Source organism: Octopus bimaculoides, chromosome 20, assembly GCF_001194135.2.
Source record: "Octopus bimaculoides isolate UCB-OBI-ISO-001 chromosome 20, ASM119413v2, whole genome shotgun sequence".
Lineage (NCBI taxonomy): Eukaryota > Metazoa > Mollusca > Cephalopoda > Octopoda > Octopodidae > Octopus > Octopus bimaculoides.
In genome coordinates, this window is record NC_069000.1 from 26534898 (window position 1) to 26542968 (window position 8071).

The 8071-nt window shown below is 35.6% G+C and overlaps 1 protein-coding gene across 6 annotated transcripts in view; it reads left to right on the top strand.

Moving 5' to 3' along the window:
• Positions 1–8071, top strand: part of LOC106867506 (uncharacterized) — a 266031-nt gene that overhangs the window by 101550 nt on the left and 156410 nt on the right. For 3 of the 6 annotated variants that reach the window (XM_052975064.1, XM_052975069.1, XM_052975065.1), the window contains exon 3: positions 7267–7347. The exons of 2 other annotated variants lie outside the window; for them this stretch is intronic. The gene's annotated coding sequence lies outside the window, so the exon portion shown is untranslated. The remainder of the gene's footprint in view (positions 1–7266; positions 7348–8071) is intronic. One more of the 6 variants, XM_052975066.1, reaches the window with a different exon arrangement.

Sequence of the window (8071 nt, forward strand, 5' to 3'; positions counted from 1 at the left end):
AGGGTTAGGGTTTTAGGGTTAGGGTTTAGGGTTAATGTTAGGGTTAGTGTTAGGATTAGGGTTGGGTAATCGTGCGGGTGTTAATCTGAAAAATTACAGATATGTGAAAAGTACTGACCCTGCCATCTATTATAACTTTTGTTGTTCTGTTTAATATATACATAGATTATGCCTCCAAAGAAGAGAGTTTGCTGGGGAAAGAAAGCAACCGGTTTAAAATGACAGCAACAGACTGCAGCAATTCACCACATTCCAGAAGCTACTTTGAACATAATGCAAAATGGTGCATCAACATCTACTGCCCAATCTGATAGAATTCTGGCAGAACTGTGTAGCAACAGATCATCAGCAATTGCTTCATCACAAATTGCTTACCCTGCTATATATAATCAGGGCAGCGCAAAAAGTTGTTTTGCACAAGCATTTCTATAGGCAATTAGACAGATGAAATTTACGTATGCTTAATAATTTCACGCAAAACAGCCTTCAAACTTTCCCTATTAATTTTGTCGTCTTTTGAATTATGAACATATTTACATCATAAGGGTTTTTTCGTTGTAAGGCTTTCTTTTTTAGTTGATTTTCACCTAGAAAGACTTATCGTAGATGGCGTAATAAGTCACCCGGACATGGTCGGGTTATACTGCTAGTATATATATATATATATATATATATATATATATATACAAATGATATATGAGCATATGCATGTATACATACAAATATGTACATACCTACATCTACATGTATATATAGATGCATATCCGAGTCTTTCTTGAAATTCTCTAATGCATAATTTAGTGGAGGGCTTCTTCTACTTTTGAAAACTTTTTCAAGTATTCCCTCTAAACTTACAGTATATATATATATATATATATATATATATATATACATATATATACATGCATACATGAGTACAGGACATCACCAACAGTAAACAACATGAAATACAAAAACAAATGAGTTCAATACGCAAACAGTGAGAGAAACAAATGGAAAACAGGACAAATAACATAAAGAACGACCCTTCATCAGTTGTCGGCTGTCTATCTAGTCCTCATTTCGGGCATTGAATGACAATATGAGTCTTCAATGACAGTTGCTCTCATTAGTACCAAAATAAAATTAGCAATTTATGAAGGGTTAAAGTTGAGAACAAAAACAGGACAATGGAGACATACAAAGAAACCAAATGGAAACAAACATGGAGGGTTATTAGACCCGAACGAGGGTAAAATAATGAACGCTGGAGAAATATTTTCTTTGACACGAGAAAAGATAGAAGAGAGAGTTAGGATACATCCAGTTTTTAGGACAGCTCCGAAAGAAATGAAAGATGATCGCATGAGGAAAAGAAAGAGCAGCCCTGAAAGAAAAGATAGATGATCATGTGAGGAAAAGAAAGATGAATGATGGTCACATGTGAGCAACGAGAGTAATGGAGAAAGAGGGGAGAGAGAGAGACAGATAGAAAATGGTGAAGGGTAGAAAAAAGGGAATTAGAGAAAGGATGAGAGAGAAAACAGTATAGAGTAGAATCACATCAAAAAGATTAAGATAAATTTACTTTGTTCAATTTCCTTGTATATCTCCACTGTTTTGTTTTTGTTCCCAACTTTGACCCTCCATAAATCCCAAATTTTATTTTGGTACTTATGGGAGCAACTGTCTTCGAAGATTCATATTGTTGTTCCATGCTCGAAATGAGGAGTAGATAGACAGCCGACAACTGATGAAGGGTCGTTCTTTATATTACTTGCCCTGTTTTCCATTTGTTTCTCTCACTGTTCACATATTGAACTCATTTGTTTTTGTATTGCATGTTGTTTACTGTTGGTGATATCCTGTACCCATATATGCATTTAGGAAGGGCATCCAGCTGTAGAAACTCTGCCAAATTAGATTGGAGCCTGGTGTTGCCATCCGGTTTCACCAGTCCTCAGTCAAATCGTCCAACCCATGCTAGCATGGAAAGCGGACGTTAAACGATGATGATGATATATATATATAAAAGGCATCCTACATACAAATCAAAGGTTCCATCGAAACCTCCAGACTAACCTAAACTTTTGGGAATCAATACCTACCAATCCACCCTCATCATCTCACAATAAATGGAAGAATTTAGCTCCAAGACTTAACCCTCAACATGGTTACTTCAATCATTCAACTAGACACAACCTAACTAGACAACATAACTTCTCCCTCCACCCACATTACAATATTAAAAATAAATTCAACCCAAACCACATAGACAATATAACAACCCTCAGTACAACCATAATCTAGCCCACTACACAGTCACTTCACCACAAACATACTACCACAGACACACTTTACACCCACTTTCTCCTCAGCAAACCAAACATAATACAGACTTTCCATAACAATCCACCTACTAAAATCAGAGAAACAGAGATGTGAAATGGAACAAAATGTACAAGAACAACCGAAAATAATCAACTTATCAAAGAAAATTTTAAGTATTACACAAACTAAAATTCTAGCAAGAGGTTTAAAGTTTACTCTAACCCCTTGCAGATCGAACCTGAATGAAATTAAGGATAACACTATGGATTTCTGCCGAAAATTACACCTAACAGAAGCACTAGCGAAGATGACTCAATAGTAAAAAAACAAAAGTGAATACTGTCCTACAAAAGGCAGAAATAAAGCACTTGATGCTTTTTGTGAATACATGACCAGTTTTCCTTTTAATACCCTACAAAAACAACGAATTAAATCCAACCTTAATGTAAATGAATGGAAAGACCTAATTGAGTTAAAAAATGATATAAACCTCACCATTAAAGAAGCCGACAAAGGAGGTGCAGTAGTGGTAATGGACACAGAGTACTACAAAAAGTTAATACTCTCCATGTTGGAAAATAATATTTACTATGAGAAGATAGTACAATACAATCTACAGAAGACACTTAAAAACTTATCCTCTTTACTTCAAATACATGGAAAGGGCCTCACTAAACATGAAATTGACAATCCAATTTTAAATACAGACCTAGTCTATTCTATGGATTACCTAAAATATACAAAAATCCACATATTTGTAAAGCTTGCAAAGTTTCTCCAAGCCTATGCATTAATGTTCCTCCCCCTACTGACCTCAAACTGAGATCCATCATTGCTGGCCCTGCTTGTGAAACCCACCGTTTGAGCAACTTCCTCGACATCGTACTCAAACTGTTTCTAAAATATGTGAAAAGCTTCATCAGGGATGACTTAGACATGCTTAACCACCCCCCCGAAGAATAATTATATTGGCCAAACAGGAATATCACTCCGTCGAAGAACCACTCTCCACAAAGAACAAATCCGCCAGCCACAATACAGACAGATGCAGGTCAGTAGACACATAGAAAGGTGTGCGAGGAATCTTAATCCGAATTTCCTAATTTTTCCCTCCTACCAATGTTCACAGAACACCTCAATACAACAAAGAATGAATAAAGAGGCAACTTTCATCAATAAATATCTCCCACAACTAAATATGAACACATAACATAATACAGAACACTACTAACCTTTCAATTAATACCACTAACCCCCATACATCCCATACACCATTCACATTACAGATCTATATCTACCCTAATTGCACCAAATCCAGAACTACTTACCTCCTTACACATAATCTTTTTACTCAGGGACTAGTAGACCTGATACCATTCAGTAAGCGGTGTGCATTCAAAGCAATGATTAGTAACATTACGAAACCGGTATGCTTTTGAATCTCTTTTACAATTCACAATAATGACTTTTATTACTTTTATTCCTACCTCAGTTCATCTACTTGTATATATCTATCATTAAAAAGCCTTTACTTTTTTTGATTTCCAATGTGCATTTTCACTTATTTTTCTTCTTACTTTCCCCCCTACATTTCTACAGGTAGTTTCTATTTTGTTTTTGTAACATATTTCTATATATATATATATATATTATATTATCATTTGATTGAACACCACGCATCCATTTCCAACTAAGTTTATTTTAATCTTTTTGATGTGACTCTATTCTATACTGTTTTCTCCCCTATCATTTTCTCCCCTATCGTTTTCTCTCTCATCCTTTCTCTAATTCCCCTTTTTCTCTCCTTCACCATTTTCTATCTGTCTCTCTCTCCCTCTCTTTCTCTTTTACTCTCTTGTTGCTCACACGTGACCATCGTCCATCTTTCTTTTCCTCACATGATCATCTTTCATTTCTTTTGGGGCTATCCTAAAGACTGGATGTACCCTCTCTCTCTCTTCTATCTTTTCTCTTGTCAAAGAAAATATTTCTGCAGCATTCGCTATTTTACCCTCGTTCTGGTCCAATAACCCTCCATGTTTGTTTTCATTTGGTTTCTTTGTATGTCTCCATTGTCCTGTTTTTGTTCTCAACTTTAACCCTTCATAAATTGCTAATTTTATTTTGGTACTAATGGGAGCAACTGTCATTGAAGACTCATATTGTCATTCAATGCTCAAAATGAGGAGTAGATAGACAGCTGACAACTGATGAAGGGTCGTTCATGTTACTTGTCCTGTTTTCCATTTGTTTCTCTCATTGTTTGCGTATTGAACTCATTTGTTTTTGTATTTCATGTTGCTTACTATTGGTGATGTCCTGTACCCATATATGCATATATATATATTATTTATATTATTATTTGATTGAATGCCACACATCCATTTCCAACTAAGTTTATATATACATATATATATTGTCAGTAAATCATAAATCTGAAAGAGAAGCACTCTCTAAGTAATAGAGCAGTAGAGTAATTAAATAAAGATAGCCATGGCTGGTCTATGGGGTTACCCTGGGTTTCACATCCATAAAGTGCTTAACTTTATGACATTTCTTCAGATCCTAATGGCTGGTGGTCTATAACCTCTCTACAAAGTGGAGTGAGAAATGACCTCTTTACTATTTGTTGACCACTCGGACAAAAGGTTAAGTGCAAGGGATTGTCTCCCTTAGACCACTAACTGTAGTCTATTTGGTTGGTTTGTGGGTTCTAGGACTTCAGTAGGAATCTCCTGAAGTGTAACCAGGGTCTGAAGGCTTCCAACCTGAAATTTAAGATGTTCCCTGGGTCGAGTGATTTCCTTGATATTCTCACCTGTTCAGCTATGCACTGCTTGCTCTCATTGATGTAGAGGCTCAGTTCTGGGATCTCACATGAGATTACACGTGGAGTTCCTTTGTCCTTTAGGCGCTACATGTAATTAGCCAAGGATGTGGTGCATTGCCTTTCTGGGATCCTGAATGAGAAATTATGGTTGGAGAGGTGCTGCTTGTAAGTGTTTCACATGTGGTGCCTGAAAGAGGAAGGAACTCTGCACATAATCTCATGGAAGATCCTAGAAGAACCAGGCCCATATATCAGTGGGAGCAAACATTGTAACCTGTGCATAGCTGAATGGGCAAGAATATGCATATGTTCGTTCTTGGTAAACTGGAATGGAGTATCCCTGGTATATTTTGCAAATACTTACTGTATCACTAATTATTTGTATTTGAAAAATGCAAATCACTTTGTTCTTTGAAACACCTAATATTTCTAGTCTTTTATGCATAACTGTTGTTATATAATTCATTGCACTGTTTAGCCTAAATCTAAGAGCTCTAAATTTCTCATTAGTTCATCAAAGATGTTTTCTTTTCCCCAATTTTAGACAAGGCCTTCACATCTGCTGGGCAGTTGACCTCAACAGCTGTGCATGATTTTTCCTTCTCTTGCAGAAAATATCAGGTCTTTTGGTGTTTACAGTGTGTCACTGACTTTATGGAAATGTTTTAAAGCAATTCCTTATTTTTGAAAGGGTGGGTACTCTCTGATTCTGGTGTGCCTTTGATGTGGCCATCCGGAGATCTTTCCTGTGGATAGTATTGTAAATGGTTTTAACAATAATGTCACGTCTCATGTGAAGGTAGTTACTTGAGAACATTTTTTGAACAGCTGTTGATGATGTGGATATCTTCCCCTTTGGCATCATACAATCAACATTTCTATCATTAGTATGGATATTTAGAGGTATCCTTATCTCTCTTATTGTTAATGTATTTATTTAGTGACTATTTTCTGTTCTTAGATAGCAAAAGCATTTCCATGTAGGTGAAATGTGATGTATGTAGCACAGGTTCAAGAGAAGCTACTCTTCCTCTCAATGTTGTTGGTATTCTCTGTGATATGTACCCATACATAACTTTCTGTTGATATGACGGAGTGTTTCTCCTCCAAGTTTCTGTTCAAGTAGGTTAATCCAGCTTCTCTTGGCTCATATGGAACAGCTGTACACTCAGAATATCTATTCAGAAGTTTGTCACCTAATCTCATGATATTCTTATTGTCACTGTTGAGTACACGTGATATTCTCATTTCTCCCTTTATTGTTGAGTGAAACAACACTGAAGTTAAAGGTTGACTATATGCTTTTGTATAGATACTGTCAGTGTCATTGTTGATGTGGAAATTATCAGTGGTGGTTAGAATCTTTCTTGATTTGATGTTCAAGTTTCAAATCTCTTCAAGGGCCCTGTCCAGTACCAACATTTATATACTCTTTGAATGCAAACAGCTTTGATTTCAAAGTCTACAGAACTATAATTTGATCACTGTCACTTTACTCACAGCCCCAACATTTGCATTACTTGTGTCAATTCCAAGGTACATATAGCATTCATTATTGGAGAGGGGAGATAGACAAGCCTTTGATATCCATATTACTTGCCTGCGCAACAATCTTTCCTCAACTGACTACCAAGTATGAACTTACTTTCACTAAATTCTATTCATGTCTCATGAAAATGTGACCAAGTGAAATTGTCTCTTACTGGAATCTCACTGGAATACAGGTAAAAGTCATCAACCAAAAAAGGTGTTGGTAACATGAATTTTTCTCTCCTCTGCAGATCTTGTCATGTAGAGTTTGCATTTCTTCAACAAAGCTGATAAGGTGTTCATTGCCAGAACAAAAAAGATTGCAGACAAGCTATTACTCTGAAATATTCCTCTTGATAACTTAATTCACTAGCTGTGTGGACCATGTTGTCAGCTTCTTAATAGCATCATCTATAGCAGATGGAATCTTGGCAAAGTGTAGTGACTCTATACATGAGTGAGAGACTGAGTCAAACACTTTATAATTTAGCCATACAATCTGTAAACTTTTGTATTGTTGTTTCTTTCCCTTAAACTGCTGTTTGGCATAACCCAAAATTCTATTCTTTTTTCCTGTTTGCTCTTCATTCATCAAGCTGTGTGTTTTGCAGTGATCTTGGGGGAAATATTCAAGCAACATATTTTCAGCTTATATAAAGCATTTAAGCACTTATCAGGTATGTAGTTTTTGACCTCATATTTCTCATGCTTTTAGGCACAAGTGTAGTCAGTATAACTACCAAATAGTCAGTGTAACCGAGTTCAGCGCTTATTGTTTTTTTTTAATGTATTGGTTAGGGTTTGCCTGTAGAAGCATTCTGTAGCAATAAACAACTATAAGGTCTTTTCCAGATAGTTTTCTGTTTAATAGTTTTGTAACAACCATCAGAAGAGTTTCACTATTGATGTTATATGTTTACAGAGAGAATTTCCACAGTACTCCTTCTGTGGCTCATTTTACCATATTACATTGCAGCCATGTTGTTTGTTTATATTCCAGATTCCTTTTCATACAATTGATACATATCTTGATTCAATTAAAAATTCCATTGGAAATTCTCTTGACAGTTCTGAGACTAGCAATAGCTCATCCTAATTTTCTATACCAACTAAATTTCAGTTTGATTTCATTGCTTGATAACTACTATGATCTTTAAAAAGGCACTACTGCTTTGCTTTTATCTGAATTTTTTAAAAATATTATCATTTATTACCATTATTTTTACCAGGCTTGTACAATGACAAAAGTTTTAGGTGAAAGTATTTATTATATGGAAGAATGAAGTCTTCTTATGCTGACATGACTGAATATAAGGCATTGTTGGTCTGCATGTATGTATGTGTGGGTGTATGTATGTATATCTATATATGTATGTGTGTGTATGTATATATATATATATA